This window comes from Anser cygnoides, chromosome Z (assembly GCF_040182565.1).
Source record: "Anser cygnoides isolate HZ-2024a breed goose chromosome Z, Taihu_goose_T2T_genome, whole genome shotgun sequence".
Lineage (NCBI taxonomy): Eukaryota > Metazoa > Chordata > Aves > Anseriformes > Anatidae > Anser > Anser cygnoides.
In genome coordinates, this window is record NC_089912.1 from 21,156,654 (window position 1) to 21,181,532 (window position 24,879).

General features: G+C 38.9%; 1 long non-coding RNA gene across 1 annotated transcript in view; it reads left to right on the top strand.

Moving 5' to 3' along the window:
- Positions 1 to 21,795, top strand: part of LOC125180155 (uncharacterized) — a 33,425-nt gene extending 11,630 nt beyond the window's left edge. The window contains exon 4 of the long non-coding RNA XR_007158468.2: positions 21,356 to 21,795. This is a non-coding gene — a long non-coding RNA (uncharacterized lncRNA). The remainder of the gene's footprint in view (positions 1 to 21,355) is intronic.
- The last annotated feature ends 3,084 nt before the right edge of the window (positions 21,796 to 24,879 follow it).

Consider the following 24,879-nt stretch of genomic DNA (forward strand, 5'->3'; position numbering starts at 1 on the left):
CAAGCAGCCAGCCATCCATAAATTGAAACTGTTACATGATAATGAGAAAAAATTTGTTATTGGATGGAAATTTGTTAGAATCCAAGCATAACTAAAATGATACCTTAGTGGAAATTGGAATGAAAATTGTGACAACAAATGCGAAAATGTTATATGTCATGCATTGTTATGCATATGCACTCTATTTTCTGCCAACTGCGTTTTCTTTCTTTTCCTGTCTCTCACTAATAACCTCTCTATGAGTAAGCCAGATGTGCATATGACAAGTCAGCCACAGGGCCATGAATACCAAACAGTTTGTTGTTGCTCCTGTTTTTTAAACAAATGTAACGATGTTGCTTTTCTAAGACAAAGCCATTGTACATTTAAATTTCAAAACATAGATTTAGCGTGTTATCCTTTATTTATATATGAACTTACTATAAATTTTCATTTAAGGGTAGGTGCAGTTTCACATTAGGTTGAAATTGTCAAGTGGCTTGTATGTGTTAAAAGTGTGAAAGTTCATGATTTGTTTTAAACTATGTAAAATTCAGCTAATACAGTGTTGGGTTTTTTTGTTTGTTTTGTTTTGTTTTTCTTTTTAAATGTCTTCTTATAAATCTAATTTATCAGTTGGAAAAGAGAAATAATCTTTGTGACTAATTCCATGCAACTTTTTTTAATTTCCACATTTTAAAGTAAGACTATGCAGAATTGAATCACATTCTGTTCCTTTCTGTCCTGTCCTGTCCTGTCCTGTCCTGTCCTGTCCTATCCTATCCTATCCCATCCCATCCCATCCCATCCCATCCTATCCTTTAACTTTAACTTCTTCATTCCAAAAACCTGTGATAGCAATATTTGCAACCTGGTGATTTTTTATACCACAGACATTTATATTTGCTGCAAGCCATCCTGTTCTGCTTTCAAATTCTGAGATGTACAGTCTCAAAGAGATTTATCTCTACCTGCACAAAGGCAAATTGCAATCAACCGAGCTTTGATGCCCAGATTTCCTCTCACCTTCCAACACAGTCATCTCATCTGCATACAGCTATTACTTAATGATTAGATCCACAAACATGCCCTTGTACTTTTCAGTCACGTAGCCATCCCACTGTGCTGCTCTTGAAGAGAGATTCTGGGCAGAAATCCTGCAGGACACCTGGCACATTGATTATCCTTATGTAAGTTTTAATCTTCACTGCAAGAGCAAAGATGGCCTTGTTAGAGGCTGTATTATCTCTGCCTTCCTCCTCCACATCTCCCACTGTTTTTTCAATAGCTCACATAAGTGCTTTCTCAGCCTCTTCTGCGTGCAGCACCACGAAGAGGCAGCAAGCTATCTGCAGCACATGCACACCCGGCAGTGGGTGGCCATCGGGTGTACAGCACACCAGGTCATTAACGTCTGCAGTTCGCAGGGAGAGCAAGGAACATGGCATGTATAATCAACACCCACTGTTCATTAAGTGCCTCTCGACTGCTGTAGGTGGTGGTGCCTGTCAACTGGTAGCAGCCCACTGCAGTCAGCCTTGATAACATTATTTCCCTATCAAAAATTTGGCTACCGCAGACATAATGAAATGGTGACAGTAGGCCTTTTTACATGTTTGCAGTGTTCAGGCACTGGGAGGTAGGACTTCCACCATAGCTTTTACTAGATAGGAGACTGTGCATCACCTGGCACCACAGCAGTCCTGGCTGTCAGGACACGCTTGCCTTCAGGCTGTCTCGCTTGCTGTTTTATCTAAGAGCGCACGTCTGAAGAAACGCTTATTGACTTCAGTGAGATTTAGAGCTTATATGTACAGGAACACTCAAGAAAACAAATTCAGGTTAACAAAAGGTGTGAATTTAAAGTTGTGATTACTTTAACTGTGTTACATTCACATTCTCATTCAAAATTAAAGTGGCCCTAATTTGATTTAACTAAATTTACTTCCAAAGTAAATTAATACATTATAAATGAGAGTTGGCTACACAGACATTTAATGTGGTTTAGCCAATCCACTTTAGAAGTTAAATCAGATTGATTTTTCTGCATGTTCTAGACAAAACCATCAGCTCTTAAACCACCTAGCTCTGAAATGGAATGTTAAATCCTATTTCTTTCATGTGTGTAGTTTAAAATGTTACTCACCAGCTCCTCTAAGGATTACCCTGCATGTCTGCAATCCATGCATTATACCTAGATATATTCTTTAAGAACTGAAATATTACTTTTTTCATTTGAAGATCTTCTGCAACTGATAGTGGAGGATTCCTACAGAAATGTCACCCAACGTCTCCTGACCTTAAATCAGCAATAACCGAGTGTTTTAAAAAACTATGTTTTTTCAAAACAGCTTTGAGAGCTGTTCTGAGTCTCCAGAATGAAGAGAAATTAACAGATTACTGTTACCTCATAAAAATGCAGAACAAAAGTCATGGCCATTGGTATTTGTAGGTAAAAGTTAAACTGGACTGCATCAGAAAAGTTGTTCCAAAGTTAATATCACAAAGGCAACCATACAGCTCTAGTCTCTTCATAAATTAAAAGCTAATGACATTGGACTAGGACGTGTGACACCAAAGACTCACATTAGCTGCTGGGCCACTGACAGTGTGTCACACACTTACTTGCTGCCTCATGCAACAGCAGAGTGAAATATAACAAAAAAGCTGATGGAGGATGAGGCTTGATAACACCCCCCCATTCATACAGAGGTAGGGAACGATATTTTCTTAGAGCATGGCATCACTTAATACGTTTTACCTATATATCAGATTTAGAACAGGAGAGCAAATACTATTTTTCACAAAGCTGAAGCATGCTTTGCTCTCCTGGTGAGAACTGTTAGTATATCATTAGTTTGCCATTAGCTCAAACAGCCCCAACTGTTGATTGATTGATAGATAGACAGATAGAAGAACTATATTTATTACATGTATGTCCTGTAAAGATAAGTTAGAGGAAGACTTATGAAGTGCCTCAGTCAGTTAGTATAACAAATTTTACTGGCAGTCAATAAAGATTTGTGCTCCTAACCTTCCTGGTGAATTTGATGAGAAAGTGAAGATACGTCTGCCTAAGAAAGTGCAATTGTATCACATCCTAGTATACAGATTCTAATTTAATTAAGTGTCCCTGGAGAGTTTCTTTTCTGATAGCACACACTAAGACTGTGCTGCTGCAATGGCTGTTATTGCTGCCAGTGCTTCCACTATGAGGTTGGCATGGATAAACTACCATGCTACGGTCATAGTTCAATTGTGTTGCATAGATGAGCCTGAGGATGACAAAACATCTTTGAAAAAATGATCATTATCTAAATAACATCCAAAAAATTGGAGGCAAATTTAAGTTAATATCTAGGAAAGTTAGATATGAAGGGCCTTAGGATTTTTAAAGTTAGGTTATAAATTGTAAGATAGATTTGTCTTCTGGAATTTTGCTCCTATTAATATTTGATTTAACTTACAACTGGAATAACTAAATAGCTAAATTAGGTTTGCAGGTAGGTAGATATTCATGCAGATGACTTTCATGATTTTAACATCTGGTCTTAAAACCTTATCTTTTCCTTTCAGATCCTTTGGTATTTCAAAGACCTAAGGGTAATAAATCTTCCGAAATCAAATATATAAATGCCCAGAAAAATGTCACATGTTTAGGTCTAAAGCAAGCTAAATCTTATTACTCAGCACAGTCCTGTCTAGGAGCCATACAAAAATTTAATGTCTCAGTGTGTATACAAGCTGCACTCAGAAGTCAAAGCTAGTTCTTTGGTTCCAGCACTGCATTTTCATACTTCTTTGAGGGTAGTCATGTAAGAGATGTTCCATACTTAAGGAATTTTCTACCACCCTTCTGAACTAGCAGTTGTGCTCATGGAAATAGAAAAAATGAAATTATCTATGAAAAAGAATGCACAGATGATATGCCTCTTAGTCACCTTCATGTCATGCTTCAAGTCCTACTCAAAAGCAGGACCCTAATCACATATAAACCATTTCCAGAGTTCATTCTTATGCTATTAACATAAGGACAATTTGAGAAACAATAAACTACACTAAAAAAATGAAAAAGCTTTAATTAACTGTGGAGCAAATTGATTTCATTTTCTGCTTGGTAAAGGCTATTTAATATTCATTCCTGAACATACAAAGATTTCTCTGGGACTGATAAAGCAAAGTAGTAATGATAAAAGCAGAACACACTCACGGAAAAGTCTAACCTATGCTACCGACTCCATGACATACAATGTTTATTGAAAGTGCTGTTGGTTGCTTGATCTCCTAGGTTCATGAGTATATGAACAAGTCAGATGATCTGGTACAATATATTGGAAAGCCTTATGTCTAATGCATGCGGATCTATTTGTGTAGAAGCTGTAGTTAAGCTTCAGTAAAGCTATACCAGAAATAAATAAACAAACAAACAAACAAACAAGAAAGGTAGCATTACACATTTGTGGGAAACCCATGAAACAAGCTGTTTTCCTAAGGTCACTGCTATCAGGCACCTGTGAGGCATTTACACTGCAGCACCAGGAGAGGTCTCTGGTAGCACCTGTAGGTGTTCTCCTGTGCAGCTGGGCTGGCTCCTGGTCCTGTGCAGGCTCCCACCACACTTCTCTGCTGCTGCTCCTGCTGCAGCTGCTCGCAGCTCCCGGATCACTAGCCAAAAAGAACGTGGAGATTCCACTCTAAACTTCAACATCACGTTTCATTTTGTAGCTCCCAGGGAACAAGGTGCTTGACTTCTGCTGTGTCCCCTGCTCCTTAGCAGCTCTTTCCCGCTGTCCATCCTTTCTCTGTGCCACACATGTATGTCCCACGCTCTCCTCCAGTATAGCAAAAAATTCAAAAGGGCTCACAGGGGTATTTCTAGATTTCTGTATGAAAACTGGCCTCCCTGAGAACATTTTGAAATGTGTGTGTCTCTCCAGTCAGATACCTTACTCTGCATCAGAGCAGCCTAGATGCACAAGTAGCACAGTAAAAGTTTCTCCTCCAGTAGGAGTCACAGCACCTATAAAAGTTTCTTTGCTGGTTTTCAATTTCCTTTTACAAATCCTAAAGTTTTCAGCAGACTAGTTTTGATGATCCTTTTATTAATTTTAAGGATGCAGGGGTCATTATAAAGATGTAGCACAGCAATCCCTCTGACTGTAGGTTCTGTAACAAGCATGTGTGTTCAGTTTGGGTTACAACAAATTCTTCTCCCATAGTATTTTGGGTCCTTGGTCATAGATAGATAAGAGTCAGAGCACTTTTGGCACTGGATGAGAACATGCAGCACACAAAGGTATCTACTACCCTTAGACAAGTAGTTTAAGACAAGAAACTGTAAGTAGTTGAAAAAATGGGAAAGACTAACGAAATGGTACAGTTGTACAACAGATGTACCCATTCATTTTCAAGTATGAAGTCTCTACTAATCAAAATAGGATTTTACCTGCCCATTGAAAGAGAGTACTCAAGTTTTAAATGTATTTTTATGCCAGACTTCTTAGGCATTAGTGTTAAAGCTGGTAAGAAAGACCAGCGAAGTGTTTTCTCTACAATAGTGGCTGAAATATAATTTGATTTTATTCTTCTTAAAAATGCACACATTGATTTTGTTCAAAGTTCCAAGAAAAAATTGACTGTTCATAAGACAAAAGCATATTTCAGCCCCAAAGGTAAAAATCTGAAATTGGTGCAGAGGAAAATACCACTCCAATGAAAGGCTGCTAAGTTTATTTGCCACAAAAGAACACTTGCCCCCAGATGTTTACAGACAGGGGAACACATACGTGGATCTGCTATATACAGCATAGGCTTGGAAGGTTACCTACATTATTTCAAGACTTAGTGAGGTCCAAACCCACGACTGTGGCTGAAGAACATACCCACTGGTTCAAAGGAGCTGGTGGCACCATTAAGGTGGCCTCTGTGCCTTTCTGCTTTGGACCAGCTACCTAGAAGTCTTCTCTCCTGGTACTTCTTGAAGGCAGTTCAGCTGTTTGCAGTCCTCAGGGATCAGGATGGTAGCCAAAGGTCATGGCTACAAACAATGGCTGTCCTGATGTGCCTGAGCAGCCAGCCAGAGGCTGACACCAGGGTTTCTCTGCTGGCTGGCTGCCTGCAGCTGGTGCTTACACTGGAGCAATCCCCGCATGACAGACAAGTCTGCTTTTGGGAACCAATCTGCACTGGCAGTGGAGCAATAAAAACATTTACTGTAAAGGAGAAATGAGACTTGCTGCCTCAAATACTACCTGTGTTCTGGAGCAGAGCTGTGCAGCAAATCCCAGGAGGTGTAGAGTTACGTGGGAAGTTAAATTGGCTGAAAAAAAAAAAAAAACCCTCTCTGGCTCAGTCATGGTCACTTAGACTGTAAGACCTTTTGGGCAGGGCCAAAACATACTGCATTTGTACAGCACCTAACACAGTAGGCTCCCTGTTGATGATGTGGGCTCATGCATGCTATTGCATTACAAAATACTAAGAAGCTATTTAGTTATGTTATTACTGTTTGGTGGATGCCAGAAAGTACAAATGGTACTTTTGAAAAGCCTAAAAAAAAAAAAAAAATTAGTTTACCTCTGTGGTGTTTGAGTGTAACAAATAAATAGTCACTCTCCAGCTCGTCAGGAGAAGTCTAATTACAGCTCACTGAAAGCAGACAAATGAATGTATTTGCAGTCTCAGTTTGCAGTGCAGGCACACACATGCACATCAAAGTGCAAGAGGAATGATGATGAATACTTGATCCACTTCTATATTCCTTTTTCAAGGCATGGGATTTGATATCTGTTCAAAGTACAAAAGAGGGGATAAACAAGCATCAGTCATTTTTAACAAGAGAAGTTCAGTAAAGGGAAAGAAACACAAAATCTGTCTTCAGTTTATGCTACCCATAAAAGAAACAAATTCAAATGTTGAGCTTTTGAGGGAATGCAAGGAGAGAAAAAAAAAAAAACTTCAATATATATTAAAAAAAAAATCCACATTTTGACAGAGTCATTTTGGAAAGGGAAAAAGAGAAAAATAGATGTAGGAGACAATCACTTTTCTGTATCCTGCACAAACACACCTAGACAAAATAGCCTGTTAGCTTCAAAAAACATCTCTCTCTGGTATGGAGAAGGAGCTCCCACTGACACCAGGATGGTCCTTTTGGATGTCAGGGGGCATGGCCTCTCTGCCCTGCGACTTTGCCACAACAAGACACACTCCAGATGCAGCTGTCTAACACCAAGTTTACTCCACAGTCAGTAGCAGTCAGTGCATTCAGACTGAAGTATTTTGACAGGTAGGAGGATACCATGGCACAAAGCCATGGTACCAGTGTTGAGGAGAGGCCTTGCCAAAATACACTCCCTAAAAGCTAGCTGCTTACTCTAATCACACATCATTTATTGAATATGAAAGACAGTCTGATACAAGCAGGGTGCAATGACCTTGCAATTTATTTCACTTTTCTTTGTCACAGACAAGACACATTTGGGTCAGACTGAGGTTCTTATCCACTCTCTGACCAATATATGCTTCCCCCCCTCCCCTTACATTAGTTTTCTTTACACAGACCAATTAGGAAAAATTCCTCTTCAGAAGTTAGCAGCTCAGATACAGTGCAGGTGTTTACACTGACCTGTCTCAACTGCTCACTGTGAAATCTGTCCAGAACACAGTCCAGTATCTCGGTGGTCTCCAGATAGCACAGGGGCCCTTCCTTGCTGACCTTGCCTTGCTTGTCCAGGGCTGGAGTGGAGATCAGGACTGCAGTGACTGGAAATAACATGTCCTTGCATGGTGCATACGGACACCTAAGAGCTTGGGCAGACAGAAAAATAATTCTGTTTTTGTTGTTGTTGATGATGTTTGTTTGTTTTGTTTTGTTTTGCTTTGCTTTGCTTTGTTTGTTGTTGTTGTTTGTTTGTTTATTTTGTTTTGTTTTTCTTGAGGTACCCTTTTGGGAGCATCTTAAAGTATCACTCTAAGTTTCTCACTACTGGAATGTACAGCCCGTATTAAATATGTCTGTACAATTCCAGGCATCAGGTGGTTTTCCTGAGTTTTAACTGGTTCATTTCTTTCATGGCAAACAGCATCACCAAGTGTAATATGTACGTGCACAATAAAATGGAACATGTATGAAAACACTAATCTTGTTAGGGACCTCCATGTTTTGGCTGCTCCCCAGTGCCTGAGCTCTCCTCTTATCTGCAGGTCTTTTTATTTAAATAATTAGTGTGTTTTGTTGATGTCACTGGGTTTGAAAGCTTGAATGACTCAGAGTTTCAAAAGATACATTTACCTCCTTTCACTGCATCAGTCTCTTTCAGTCTTTTCATAGCATACAAACCAGTGGACGCTCCCTGAAAACTCGATGGACTTCATTTACCTGTAGACAACCAGGATAAATATATTATTGACACATATGCAGATAACAGGCCGTGGGCAACTTTTGGCAAGTGACCATCTACTGACATGACAAATGTGCTGCATTTGTGCCAAGTGCCATAAACAACCATGTACTTGCTGCTTTTTTCTAATCCACAGACAGGGTAGTTCAGAGATCTATTCTTATGAAATATATATGCTGCTTGAGTAAACATAGATTTATTTACTTAATGAGGTTACCTGCAGGAAGTCACGCAACTCAGGATCAGAAAGCACCATAGGTGTATTCATTCAGCAGGCCCTGCAATCTCCTGTGCCAAATATTCTGTTGTTCCACATGTACGTAAACCTTTTGCTTTAGCTCTACTAGTTAATATCTAAGTTAATATTCAGAGAGCGCTTACTATTATTCTCCCAGGAAAACACTGCATTATTTCATTTTGCCTGAGCAGCTCTTCCCCATTTATTAACATACTCTTCTTTCTTTGTGTTTCACAGTGCATTACTATGGTTTCCATTTGCTTTCCTGTTCTCTTGATCTGAGGTCACAAAATATGATAGCACAAAGTGCAGTCCAAGCCTTTTTCCTCATAAATGAAATAGAAGCAAAACATTTAGCTCTGTATTGCTTTTAGAAATCAATGACTACTGAAGGATTTAGGATTTAGGATTCTTTCACAGAGAGAGAGGGGTTTACAGAGAGTACTAAGGGTCAGGGTTAGAATTACATAAGGCAAAGGTAAATAAGGTAAGAAAGAAGTTGTATACTCCTTCAGCCTTGAGAGTCTTTACTCCTTGGCACTAAGGATGTCATTAAATAATAACAAGAAGAAGATTCCTTCACTTTACAATGCCCTTGCAAGAATGAATGGAGAAAACTTTCAGTACTATTAGAGTCACCCAGACACTTCTGAATTCCCTAGTGAGCTGGGATCCAGCCAGTTTAAGAAAGGGTTCTACCAGATATCACATGGTGGATGCAGCAGAGCATCACGTATAAGTCTCTCCTGAGTCCCTTCTCTATTTCATAACACTGAAAGCCATGCAAACAAATGTTTTGTTGGAAGAGCTGGAGAAATAAACACAACCTGATGTGAGAACATGGTTAGGGAAAATCAGCTCATGAAAGCCAAACCTTACATTAGTTTTGGACTTCACTGATTATTTTTTTTTATTTTATTTTTATTTCTTGGCGCAATTGTTACCTCAGCTGCTGCTCTGGGAATATTAATGTAATGTTTTTCTTCATAGCCTTTAGGGCACCAATTAATGAACTCTTTGTGATAGTTACTATTTGTATAACATAAAATATATCAAGTTTATCTACTTTCCCATGGTGTCCAATGAGAGGGCAGTACAATCATTCTCCTCGCTGAACTTTGATTCTAATATCAAGGAACTAAATCTTGATTCATAGGCACTGCTGGTGTAAATGCCCTGACTGTACCCTATGTCAACCCACAGTGCATCTATCTTACAGAAAAACTCCCTAAAAATTATATTTCCAGCTGCTCTCTGATGGACTAGCTCATAACTTTCTTCAGTGGAGCCTTAGACTCCTGTCTTCCTCATCATCATCTGTGCTTTAGCACATCCATTAACAGACCTTTGGGGATGGATGTTGTGGAGACAGCACAAGACTGGTGAGAATCTTTCCTAGCATCAAAGCTAGCTAACAACTCCAAAACAGAATGATCTCCTAGGAATTATGCGAGCCCCTGCACCTTGTCAGAACTACCACGAATTTTTACTTCAGGGATGTACTTTTGTTACTTTCAATTTGTCTTCTGCAAGTACTTCCAAGCTTTTTTGCTTCTAAATGCAAGTTCTTGCTTGTAAGTGCTTGTAAGAATCCCTGTCACTGGAGCACACTGTTCTTGCCTACAGAAAAGAAAGGTTGCCTGGGTAAATCCCAATATTCTTTGGGGCTTTCCAGGATTCTCACTGAAATGACCACTGTTCAGACTGGATCAACATCTTCTATTTGTACAAGCAAACAGCATGTAGGAAGTTACTATATGTGCTCTAAGTTCTCTCTTGTTCCTTGTTTTCAAATGAAAAGGATCTTTGCTATTAGACATTCAGAAATACAGAATGCTTCTCAATTACTTTAATTCTTCTTCTTGTAAATAGATGATAAAATTAAACGTCTAAGCCTAATGACTTATAAATAATGCAGAGTTTGAAATTCCTCTTCTGAACATGCTCGTTTTCTTCTTCTTTTTCATTTTAGATCATTATTTATAAACTGGATTTTCAAAATCCAGTTGCTAACCTTGGGGTTTTCTTTGCAGAGCAGCACTGAAAGGAATGGTAGGATATTTGGACCAGAGGTTGTCACCAGTTCTTCCAGATGATCCCTACCCTGACAATGGCACTAGCTGCAGAACTGCACAGATACAGCAATAGCTTCTAAAAGAGAGAGGGGGAGGGAAAAATTCTCAAAAAGGAAATTGAAAATTGATTAAAAAAAAAAACAAAAAACACTCTGCAAGCTCTTACATTATTGAAATCCAACTTCCACCACATAGCTATCAATTTTGGTAGCACAAGGGTAGCATGGTCTGTATGATCATGGAATTTAGAAAAATAAGACTCTGTTTTGCAGGCATTTTTCATTAATTTTACAGACCCTTCTGTTTTACATAATTTTCTTCTGCCTTCAGACTTACCTTGGGTGTGAGAGCACCTTCCAAGAAGCTTAGGCCAGATTTTTCACTGGGAGCTTTTTTTTTTCCAACAGATCAGATTCCCAGAAAAAGTACCCAGGTGGGACATCACCTGTCACTTTTGGCCTGGCTTTCAGTCATGCTTCTGGAATCAGGTTCATGCTGAAAGAGAAGAGAAGGAGATATGATGCCCAGAGGAAACAAGCAGCTGCCAGAGAACAAGAGCAGAAAAGAGCTGCTTGGATGCAACACGAAGTAATCATTGTGTTATTATGTGGTGTGTCCAGACCACCACATAAATGCAATCAGAGTAGATGGAGTGGGAAAGTCTTGAGATAATTATCAACAATTACCAATATCATTTTTGTGCTTCTTGCATTTCTGTTTGCTTCAGTGGAAAGATACCTTGCTGCTGGAGGTTCTTCTTGCTCTTTAGCAAGTCATTTCATTAAGTTGTCTTTGCAGCAGTATCTGTGAAGATAAAAAAAAAATCTAGCAAAGAAGAAGAAAAAAATCTGTAAAATAACATGAGGAGGAAAATAAAAATAAAAAACCAAAACAAAACATAGTTAACAGAGCAATGTGTTGGAAGACAGGCAGGGAGGTTCATTGTATTGTACCAGTCTCTGCTTAGGCATGCAATATTTTTCTCTCTACCTTGAAATTTTCATTTCTGTTTTTTTTTTTTTTCCCAAAAATTAGAACAAGAAATCAGAAGAAAAAGATTTTATGTTCTAAAAATGATCTGTGCATTTTTGTCAGATAGAAGACAGATAAGCATAAGGCAATAGGATAACTAGAAATTTTCTGAGGTCCTTTCAGCTCCATCTCCGATGATCCCATGATAAGGCAGAAAGCTATCACAGGCAGATACGTAACTGACAAAAATAACTGATCGGGTTGAATAAATGTGAGACAGAAGATCATTTTTTCAAAGAATTCTTAAGAAAATACTATATCAAGGATTTATATTGTGACAGAATGATCTAAGTGATTTTGGTTTATGTTTTAGGATTACTATCTTGCTTCACGTGAATCTGAGCACTTGTTTGTGTTGGATGCTTCCCTTTTAAAAATTCCCCTGTGGCTTCCTTTGCAGATATAAATAAAGTTGGAAAAAATATGTGAAGTGTGGATGAAGGAGGATAAACAACAGATCCAGACTCCCTGGTACCATTCAATGGCAGCAGATGCCAAAAATAACAAATAAGTTTTACAAGCTTTATGCACTAATCACCTTTTTTCAAGAAATCTGTGAGGCAAGAAAAAATGAGTTGAATTCTGCGCCTCTCAATAACCACTTTCAAAAAAATCCATATATCTCCAATGCAGTCAGAGAAACCAGTGCTGTTTCTCGCTTTTATGGCTACAGTCTAAAACTGAGCTAAAGGTGTTAGCCTACAGGAGTTGTGTAGATCTAGAGGTAACAGGTCTCATCCTGTGACCTAGACAATCTCCCAGTTCCAACTAAGACCACATATTCCTAGACCACTTTTGAAATACACTACTCAGAGTGCAGTGTGAAGTGGCTCATGAAAGAAATAATCCAGTTGTGATCAACTCCACCAGTATTAGAAAGTCTTCTCATTATCTACCCAAAACCTTTTTATGTGCAAACTGAGCCTTACTTATTGCATATGAGGAAAATGCAAAATGGTTCATGATCAGCTTCTTTACTTCTTAGTTATTAGACTAACATCTTGTCCCCCATTGTTTTCTCTGCTTTTCCTCACAGATCATGTTATGCAACTTCTTATTTTTCTTGCTGCTCTCCTTTAATGTCCTTTCAGTTTGTCTACATCTTTCTTACTCTGCACTTACAGACACAATATTCTTGATTTAATGCTTGACCATTGAGCTAAGTAAAAACAACAACAACAACAACCACAAAACAGTTTTTCATGTCTTATATAAAACTGCTTCTGTTAATATTGCTAGAAGTCCTAGAAAGAGAACTGCCTCTTTTGCAAGTGATCCTCTCATGATCAATGGTCTGCTCTACACTTGGAATTTTGCACTTAATATTTTCTTCTTGAAGCAAATATGCTTTTATCTATTTATTTATTTATTTATTTATTTATTTATTTTGAATTGCTGAATCATAGAACGGCTCAGGTTGGAAGTGACCTTAAAGATCATCTAGTTCCAACCTCCTGCCATAGATCATCTTACTCCAACCCCCCTGCCATGGGCAGAGACACCTCCCACTAGGTCAGGTTGGCCAAGGCTCCATCCAGCCTGGCCTTGAACACCTCTAGGGATGGGGCATCCACAGCTTCTCTGGGCAGCCTGTGCCAGTGCCTCACCACCCTCTGAGTGAAGAATTTCCTCCTAATTTCTAGTCTAAATCTCTTTTAGTTTAAGACCATTCCCCCTTGATCTATCATTATCTACCCCAGTAAAGAGTCCTCGTCCATCTTTTTCTAAGACCCCTTTAAGTATTGAAAGGCTGCAATGAGATCTCCCCACAGCTTTCTCTTCTCCAAGCTGAACATCCCCAGCTCTCTCAGCCTGTCTTCATAGGAGAGGTGCTCCAGCCCTCTAATCGTTTTTATGGCCCTCCTCGGGACCCACTGTAACAGCCCCACATCCTGCTTGTGCTGGGGCCCCAGACCTGGACGCAGCACTCCAGGTGAGGCCTCACAAGGGCAGAGCAGAGGGGGACAATCCCCTCCCTCGACCTGCTGCCCATCCCTCTGCTGATGCAGCCCAGGACGCAGTTGGCCTTCTGGGCTGCAAGCACACACTGCTGGCTCATGTCGAGCTTTTTGTCCACCAGAACCCCCAGGTCCTTCTCTGCAGGGCTGCTCTCAGTGAGTTCTTCAATTTTTTGAAATTGTAATAGGCAATTCTCAAGTTTGTTAATTCTCAATTTTAGAAAATTAGAAATTTTATTTGAAATCCTCTTTTAACTCCTCCCACTTAACTACAAATTTTGTAGACCATCTACAGATTTAGTAAGTGCGATTCTGTTTCACCAACTAAATCACGGATTGAAAGGATGAATCACAATAAATACCTGTGGTATCAGTTTGTAGGATATCTTCATTTTGTATGTGAAGCATTATCTATTCCTTCTTGATACGGCTTTTTGACTCCCTGTCATGGTAGATGGATGAGATAGCAAGATGTAGCCACTTCCTGTCAGTTTCAGATAGCTTCTCAGGGAAGCTGATGTGTCTTTTATAATGCATATTATAATAATTACTCGAAACTATGAAATGAAATTTGTTTGTTTCCTAAACTCAGCAAAATATTTAGGGTTGCCAGCCAGTGGTGTGCAATGGCTTTGATCTAGCAGATTACCATTTTCCATATTGCAAGCCATTTCTTATTTTTTCAGTCTTTAGTGTATTCCTTATCTTCTTGGCTGGGCAATGCATGGAACATTTTTTATCTGGCTAACCAGTGCACAAAGTTTTATGATGCTTTTCTAGTGTACATTGCCATGGCTTTTGTGACTGAATGTGGTATCTGTTTTATAAAGAATTGTGAAGACAGGCTCCAGTGATATTATTTGCACAGTAAGTTCTGACACACGAAGTCTAGTTCTTTACCAGTACAGCCACTTAATAAGCCTAGAGAAGTGATGATCATTGGATAGTCTAGATTTGAAGTTAGCCACCAGAGGGAGTTTATGTAGGTCCACATGTAACACGAAATACTCTGTAATCTCAGAAGACAAGAAATATTTCAGAACATAAATTTTAAAACAAGGTCCGAGAATACATCTATGGAATATAAGGATATGAGTGGTAACCCTAAATTATTCTGGGTATAATCTGTGTTTCCAAGTGTGGTTTAAATACCTATGTTAAAAAAGAAGGTCTCTTAATTTACTGAATTCATGAACATCATGCTGCTTATGCTAGCTTTGACATAAGTGTCTGTGAAAATGAAATCTAATGCATTGTTTTTCATTGAGGAAGAAAAAATACAAAATCCTTTGACTGAGACTGATGATTTTTTCCAGAAGTAACATGCTCATCTAAAATAATAGGTTCCATGTCAACATACAGACTTAGCAGAGAGAAATGCATTCTTGGCAATAGCTTGGAACTGTTACAAGAGAACAAAAAGCTCACTGGTCCAAAATAGCTTTTGCTTCATTTTTTAATACTTCTGGTTAAATAACAGTATGGGAATTTCCTAAGGCTGATGGTTTATGTTCATGATTTTTTAAGAGAAATATCTTCTAAATAACATTTTCTCTCCAAACCAGAAAACCCACAATGCATTCCTGTCATACTGAAGTCATAATTACAAATCCACTAATGTTTTCACTTTGATTTCATTTGGATATTCTGATGCTTGGATCTAACAAGCAGCACTATGTCAGTGTTTAAGTTTTTCATCCACCAGAACCTCAGAGAAGACTTTCATTTCCTCTAAGCATTAAAAGGCTTAGGTCAAAATGTATAAGCCTCCGGGGAAAAAAAAATAATTAAAGAAATGTATTCCATGCAGTATTCAAAGGGGTTACACTCATTGTGATCTTGTTTCAGTATGCATAAATTGCTTAGATCATACTGAAAGATGAAGATATACCATATACTCATAATTCTACCCTAAAAAGCACATTGTCTCAGGGAACGTGATAAAATAAATTAAATGACTGTACCTTTACCTACCTGGTCATATTCTCACTGCCAGCTTTCAAGGCACCTCCTGAGTGCTCCAGTTGTATCCACAAGTACAGGGGAGTGGGCAGAGGGTGTGCTAGCACAGTTTTTCAGTCCTCCCTGGACTAGGAGGATATGGAAGTTCATCTGTCACATGCAGTGGCTCAGCAACAGCAAACATTGGGGCAGGTCTCAGGGTCACAAAATGAGCAAATGGTAGCCACAGCTGTGGTTGCCAGAATGTGTGCAGAGCCGGAGCGTGTTCCCGGCCACCCACAGCTGCAGGCACCAGCAGCCTCTCCTCCAGGGCAGACCCTGCCCTGTCAATGCATAGGCTGTGCTCCATCCCCTCCTGTTTCAAGGCTCCAGTGCTGCCATCTGGGAAGGCACTGGGCTTCCTCTGCTCTGGACAGCATGGATGAGGCAGCTGATGACTCTGGTAGTGGCTTGTACCTTGCTGAGAGCCCCAGGTGGATTTTTCCCTTGACAGAGGCAGGCAGCTTCTCAGCAGGTGCCAATTGATAGCACGGCAGTGGTTGCTTTCAGGAAGTCCTGAACGATCCTGGGGCTGTGAGGTAAGAATTTGTAGTTGCCCATCTAACTACATGTCTGTGTGAATCAGGGGTTTGTATGCACAACTTTTATATATGTGCTGCTGAGTACTGCAGCTAAATAATTGCTCAATCATTGGGTATAACAAAATAAATATTCTCTATATGTCAATATTAATTCTGAACTATTTCTGAACCAAAATCATCATGTTTTCTTCACCACTTCTCACATGTTCTCTTCACTACTTATTTGTCATGCAGAATCTTTTTAGTAGTTTTAGTCCTGCATTTCTGTCACCAAGAATGAGGGGGCTCTTTCCAGACTACCTGGGATGAAATCAGCTTCACCAGTTCAGACTGAACCAAACTCAGCTGGGTTCTGCTGGGGCTGGCAAAGTCACCACTTCTGATTGCTCTTCTTGGCTGATCTGTTGGAGGACAAGTGAAGGAATAGACTTAGCAATAGGAGACAGGGCAACAAAAAACAGAGCACAATAATTTCCTCTGCTACCACAGAGGGAACCAGGCTGGATGCTTGGGCAGAGCTCAGTGACCTGTTCTGCACACAACAGGTCCTGTTACCTGCCTGCAGTTGCATCCTACTGCTCTGGCCATTCATCTGGCCACTGCTGGCAGCGACCTCTTCCACAGATCTGAGCTCCTTGTGGAAACAAATGCTTCAGTGTAACACACATTTTGGAGACACTGGACTGATTTATGAAGAGAAAGGTGGGCATGTTTGTTGGAGGAAATTATTCCAAATAATTCAAAGAGCACAAATATCTTGAAATAATTCCACAGAATTGTTGTGTTTGTCGTTCTGGATAGGTCAGCTTGTCAGCTATTAATGGCCTATTTTCTTATCTTCAGGCAGGAAGTGGGGGGTTACTCTTCCTTCTTCTATTTTAATCGGTAGAACTGCAAACAAGAAAGAGGAAGTGCGATATCACTCCATTATCATTACATTAATGTGTCAGTATGGTAGCAGACACAGAAAGAGAACTTAGTGATCTCCAGGAAAAATAAACTTTTTGTTATGCACGAAGAAATTTTACAGAATTATACCATATTACAGAATTATGCCACTTTGACATGCTCATACAGAATTTTATTAATAACATTTTAGCTTATTAAATTTGTCTCGAACAGGTTAAGTGATTTTACTAGTTAACCTTACGGCAGAATCATACTGTATAATCTATAACACTGAAATGAGGTGTTTGAAGCCCTGTTTTTTGGCACACATAACAGCAGGTTAATCAAAAGAAATAGATTTCGGTCTAAAACACAACATATAAGCTAGATAAACAGAGGACCAGAAAACTGCATGCACTGTTCTGTAGATAAATTTCTAGCTTATGCAGGTCAAGTACTTTAAAATGCTTCCTAAGATGTCAAGTGATTCTCAACAGTTTGTCTCCGAAGCTCACATTTCTTTATCAGTGGATTCCTCACTATCTTAAGACTGCATGTTCCTCTATGGACTTCTCTGAGCTCTAGAAGGAGTTTTCTTAATAAGAAATTTGCAAATGTGATTATTTATTTATTTAGGCAGTATATTAGTTGCTTTTTCAATGCTCTTGAGAGATGCATCCTTTTTCTCTCTATCTATGTTTGGCACTTGTTATCTTATGAAACATAGACTTGAAGAAAAAAGCTTTTCCAAGCCCATACTTACTCCTCCATAGGATAAATTTAGCCAGAGCACACTGAAATAAAATTTGTCAAAGAAGGACAATGTTGTAAAATAGATTTTTGCATAACGTGTCTGAAAGTAACTTAAAGAAAATTAAATATATATGTATTAATGCTCTTGTGGCTACAGTGCCAGGTCTTTCTTTTGCATGCTGTTCACTGGACGTTTACAAGCTTCCCTGTTACTTTGGGGGAAAGTCGTAATCAACATTAAATTGATAAACTAATTGTTATAACAGCCAGAGACAGTGCTATTTGGTGGAAATCAATTATATTAGAAGTTTTTCATTTTTCCTACTTATCTTTTGCCTGGTCTGGCTATAATGTAGACAGATGCCCCAAGTCAGTTTACAGCAAAATTGTAAATGTTGCAAATTGCAGCTGCATTTGGGCTATGGAACTTTGAAATAAAGCAAATACTGGTGCATGCATACTCGGTGTGCAATTTTCAACGAAAAATTACTTTCACTTGCTCTTATCTTACATGTTCACAAAGTAGGGGGAAAAATCAGTGGATTGGAGATTATGGTCTGAAAAAAAATGACTAGACATTTGGAATAACCATTTCTGTGCCTAGCTCTCTTAATCCATGTAAAAGCAAACATTTTCAAGGACATCTTAAAGTTTGAGTGTTTTGTTTTGTTTTGTTTTTTAATTATTTTCTCTAATTCTAGGGACCTGGACTTTTTTTGTCTATTTCTTTGTTGTTGTTGTTATTATTTGTGTGGGGTTTTATTTGTTTTGTTTTGTGTGTGTGTGTGTGGCTGTTTTTATTATTTTGTTTTTGTTTATTTGTTTTTAAGCAGCAGTAGTATATGAGCCAGCATGTCTGGAGTGGAATTCATTTTTTCTCAGGCTAATTTTGGACTGAGTATTATTAATAGTATTTTGAGTCAGGTTAATTCTACAGTCGGTTCATAATTTTTATGATGATAAACACCACAGTAAGCCAACAAGGCACACTTAAGATTAAGGCTCAATAAATTGGAGGGTTTATAATTGACGATACATGCATATACTTTGCTGAATGAGATTTTCTCACCTAACTGCAGTTGTCCTGAAGTTAAGCATCTATCTATGCATCTGTATAATCATCCTCTAGGCAATGGAAAAAGGCACTCATCATGTTATTCACCCCTGCACAGCACTTTCAGACAGGTAGGATTGCAGAGGAATCATCTTTCCCTTTGACTCCCTCTTCCTATAATCTACTTCAAGTAGATTCTTGCATTTTAGCCAGCTAAAGTTAAGATGGCTAAACTGTACCCTACATATATATATGAAAATGCTGGTGAACAACTGAAATGCAGGTTTTTGGAACAATGAGTTGGATATGTGAATTCTTAAAATTCCAGCAGTAATGTCAGAGGGCAGACTTCTCTTTTCTTAGTTTCTACTTTTAAATCAGAGTGAAATATCTCAGGTCACCCACACACTGCAAGCTGAGAGGGACAAACTATTTTAATGTAGTGAATATCTATATAAGAGTAGATGCAACACCTCTTTCTGAGGAACTACTGGGACCTGTAAACTTAGACTCCCACAAGCTCTTTGAGGACCCTCTTAGCAATTGCCCTAGCAATGGCTTCAAAAGCTTTTCACTCCTGAGAACACACAACAAAATACATTGTCTCTAGCAGCATTCCTTATCCAGTCCAAAGAACTGTTTGCAATTGTGCCCTTGTTTTTTTATGCATATTTTGTAAATGGATGAATTAGCCGGCAGTTTAGCTTAATGCTTTAACAGTGTAGACCTTCTTTCAGAGAAATCTTGTAGCAAGTAAAACCTGGTTTTGCTTCTATGGTAACAACTGAAAACTCTGCCACCTGAGGATACAGCAAGGCCACCAGCACTGTGATCCCACAGCATGGGAGCTGGCTGCTGTGTGTGCGCACTGCAGCCTGTGTTTTGTGCCAAGCAAGAGGACAACAAGCTTCCTTTGCAAAGGCTTATGACTTGGCAGAACAGTACAGTGCTGCTAAGGTTTATGTTTATGGTGCTCAGCTGGGAGGTGACCTGTTTTTGTTGTATGTCACTCCTTTTCTTCCATGCTGCCATTTTCTATACCTTCAGGCTTTTGTCATGATTGCCCATAAGGTTCTCATATATAAAAACTTCTTCTTCGTTCAAATTCTTCAATGCTTCCTCCTCAAATCTTCCAAACAGAGATTAGCCACAGAAATATCTTTCTCTGAAAGAATAAGACAGTACAATATCTCCTCGCTTACCAAGTGATAACACAAAACTATTCTGAGCTCTCATCTAAGTCCTTCACTAGATGGAGATAGTACATCTGGCTGAAAAACATCTGCTGAGATGCAGCTCTGATTGAATTAATTTTTTAATAAACTGTGTGCTTTCAGCAGGTTATTTCTTTCTCCCCTAAAAAAACCCTAACACTTGCAAATGGATTGTTTGTTTTTTATTTTTCCTGAAACTGTTTTTAATTTTGGTTCTGACCCTAATGTTCTCACTTGATTAAATTTTTCCCTTGAGAAATTAGATAAAAATAAATGGTAAAGTTAAATTCTCTTCTGGTGAAAAAGTGATGGTAAGAGTTAGGAGGCCTTTCTGAGCAGTTTCTGATGCAGTAGTAGCTGTAGAAAAAGAGAATTGCCTCTAACCTTATTTTCCAGGTGAGGAAGGGAAATGGTAAGGGACTGCGCAGTTGAAGAAACTTGGAATCCAGAATCCATTAAGAAAAATCACATAATAGGTACAAGAAACTTATTCTCTGGACAGGGGGATTTCCATATGTTACCTTTATATGTTCCACACAGGGGTGGCACCAACAAGGACTGCACACTGCGTTTTCTCCAGGAGCTCCAGCCTCCAGCCCCTCTTACTGTTTTGTTTTTCTAGGAACTCTTGTATTTTGTAGTTTTGGCTGAAAGATGACTCAATACATCAATATAAATAGGTAGCTCTGAAAAAAGGGGTCAAATAATATTCCCTGAAATGAATTGCTCTGAATGTCACTTAGCAGCTAAAATTGCATATGAATCTTTAATCAGACTTACTACTTCTACTGCTCCTACCTCTTTAACTGAAAGCCCAAAACAAAATAGAGAATATTAAAAAAAAAAAAAAGGGGGGGGGGGGGAGGGATGCTTGTATTATTGATTTGCCCTCACAAATCTTGTAACAATTCACCCCTCATAAAGTGTGTTAAAATTGTTTAATAAACTACTACAAAAGTTTAAACCTCTTCTGGTACCAACTGCAGACCTAACAAGATTTTTTCACCTTCTCTGAAAGTAGGAAAGCAGGTTGAGACAGCTCTGTATTTATAGGAATGCATGAAACAGTTTTAGTTGTGGACAATGGGCATGTAGCTATATGGTCCCAAAATTTTACAGAGCTGTGGATGAACAAATAACTACTCAGCATTTAGGCTGCACTTATGTGAACTCTTAGCTCTCCTTAACGTAATAACGACTATGCTTGTCTCTTCTACAGGGACCATAAGCAGATGCATGCAGAAGGGTGAGCTTCAGGCAAGCAGATATGGCACCTCTTCCAAATACTGACCTACGTCCAGCAATTCTGGAGCTTTTGAGATGCATATCTTCTACTTTGGCAAGAAGTGTCTCAGGTTTTCTACTTGCTGACAACATCCTTGTATTTGTTTTCAGCGTGACTCCTTACCAACTTTGGGAGGCAGTGACAAATGAAGCCCAAAGTAAATCAAGATATCTCAGAGGCTGCTGTGTATTTCTCATCAAGTTACAACAGTCGGGTTAGGATTGAAGGCTGTTAGTGCCAAAACAAAAACAAATGTTTGCTGGAAGGCATTCTGTCTCTTGTAAAGCATAAGCAGTAGAGGACAATCATGACAGCAGATAAATGATGAACATATATCACAGTAACCAGTGTTTCTCACTCAGTTCTCAGCTGCCATAAGCATTTTTGAAGATTTAAAAAAAAAAAAAAAAAAAAAAAAAAAAAAAAAGCTATTCTTCTACATCTATTCTTCTACATTATTTTACCATTAGGTATTTACCATTAGGTATATTTACCATTATTTTGCCCATTAGGGCAAAGAGGAAACACTTCTAGAACTTCTTTAATCTACTGCAACATTAGACGAACTAGAGAGCAGAAATTCCCATTGCATTAATTGATTGAGGTTGGTATTTGTCACTACCCCAGTAGCAACTTAAATATCCAACTTGTTATTACTGAACCTTTTTCACATAAGTAAAAATTATTTGTTTCTGGTAAATGAAAAACACTGACCACACACTAGCAGAGAATAAAACAAAGATGCCAGAACAAATTTATTTATTTATTTATGTAGAATATGCAGTTAAATACTCAGACAGAAAGATGGCATATGTTTCACAGAACAGTCATCATGAGCTGAAGTCTAATGTTCATTTGGCTAACTGGATGAGTGGGTACATGTGTCAAATACAAAGATTTTGTAAATATTTGTGTTTTGTAATTTTTTGGGGGAAGGATGATTCACTGCAGTGCTTTACTGCTCCATGCAAGCGTAGGCACTATGCAATAGAACATTATTCCTAGTTTAATATTTTCTAAATGGAAAAAAAATCAAATCTCTAAAATTCATCTACTCTAATTCTAAGCACTCTGGTGGTTATTATTCCCTTACTGCACTTAGCCATTTTCTTACAATATTACTTAGTGAGGAAATAGTCTTTAAGTATTTCTTGAACATTCATCCTTTATGATGTTTTCATAAGGAAGCTAATGGAACAGTATATGCAACCTAATATAGAGTAGACATGGAACTGGTAAGAAAACAAACTCAGAGACTGTTTTTCCGTGATTACCATTGTTACAGAAGGATGCACTGAATGAAAAATGACAGTGGTATATCACAGGCCCGCTATGATTTAATATCTCTTCAATGCTGGAATGGGGACAATGCATATTATATTTGCAAGTGATAACAAACAGCTGAAGCACAGTAAAATAATCCGAAATGGTCAGAACAGACTGGAGTTAATGCCAGTAAAAAGAAAGGCAAAATTCAGCAGGGAATGTGAGATTTTACTCTGAAGTCTGAGCAAACCACTTCAAGGATACAAAATGAGGCCGAGTGTCTCTAAGTAAGATCACAACGGAAGGCAGCCCAGCAGTGCCACATGATTACCAAGCCATACCTCACACCAGGGTGCATCACTAGCAGGAGAGCCATGGACTTTTAGGTGAGGCATGAGATGCCTGAAATATTTTTCTGGTGCTAGATAGCAAAGCACTAATCTGGCTTGCCTGATGAGGCTTTTGGGTCTTCACCATTGGAGATGTTTAAGAAAAGGTTTGACAAACATTTTACCAGCTAAAAGGACCAGATGACTTCCTGGGGCTCCCTGGAGACTGAAATTACAGGCGCTGCCTTCAGGCTTGTGTAACTAACTGTCACTGTTTCCTCCAAAACTACTTTTTCTTAGTCTTCAATCTATTTCAGTTTAATTGATACTTCAGTCATTAAAAAGACATGGGACTGCAGTGGCTGCTCTGTTGGAACAATGCTGAGGCAAAGTCGATGATGTGTCTCACACGTAAGAAGGTACATGAAATCTGTCACATTTGACGTAAAACCTTGATTCAAATTGCTTAGAAATTTGTCAACTTCATTTTTATTACATAATTTAGCTGTTTTGGGACAGATGAATAGAAATATATCCAGGCAAAATAATAATATTATTATTTTACCCATACCCAAATAACTTAGAGCTATTTCAGTCCTTCAGCACCACTGCAGCCTGAATGAGGGAAAGGAAAATAAAGCTCTGGCACTGCTGTATTGTTCATTTTAAAAGCCATATAAGATCAACAAGATTATAAGCTTCAGTGAAACATATTTCTGCACAATAAAAATTAACTTCCTTTATTGTACAGCCACTCCCAACAGTGTTTATGCAAAAGGCATTTCTGATTTCTTTATCTCCCCTGAGTGGCTGGGCTGCGAAGGCTTGCAGAGCCTGCAGGTGCTGTAGGCAGAGTCACGAGAGGTGCAGTGAGGTGTCCATGCTGCAGGTGTTAGGGGCTTGGAAGAACCTTCTGTCTGTGGGCTGACTGGCCGGTAGGCCAAAAGCACAAATCACTAGTTTTGGAGGGTTCTCAGCTTCCCTCAAAATTAATCCAGAAAATATGGGATCTGACAAGGGCTGGAAACAGGAAAGGAAGGAATAGAAGAGAGGAGTAGAGGAATAAAAGTGCATCCACAGGGGTGTGGATACAGCTAGTACTGCGATATCAAGGCTGGCTGCCTAGGTAAAGAAACAATTGAAATGTTAGGTATTCTAGAAAAACATAAAATTTAGCTACCTCAAGTTGTGGATCTGGATTAGCAAGCACTTTTGTTTTTTATTTTTCATCCTCTGCACACTGCCTGTAAAATGGGCAACATACTCCCACAGGAATACTCTGAAGAAAACATTCATCAGTGCCTGTGAAACTCAGACTGTGTAGCAAGGAACCTCAGAGAAAAGCCTGCGAGGAGATGAATTGTTTTGTCTGCAGACCAGGGTAGGAACTGCATATAATGAATGAAGTATGTAGCTAACTGTCGTATCAAGAAGAAAAACGTCAGTAGCTGTGCAGTCAATGGTCCCTGGGAAGAAGGCTCCTACGGAAATATATGCTTGTAGCCATGCAATTAAAGTGGTCACAGTGCAACCACGCAAAGAGCTGAATCAAGTTCCACAGGTAAACTTTGTCTCATCATTTCCACTGATGAGTTTCTTGACTTCACAACCTTAACACCCGTCTCAGGTAGTGGTGTAGGGGTGGATTTACTGTCTGCAAAGGAACGAGTGACTGCAGCTCCCCTTAGCATACATGGGTAGCTTCCTCTCCTCTCCTTTGGATTCTTACTTTGCAGCATGCGGTAGAGTTGAGCTATTAATGGTACACGTATGAGCACCTGTGTTGATGGGGATGAGGCTTGCCTTTAAATTTAGCTTTTCTTTGCAGTGGCAGATCGCTATTTCACATATGACTGGCTTTTT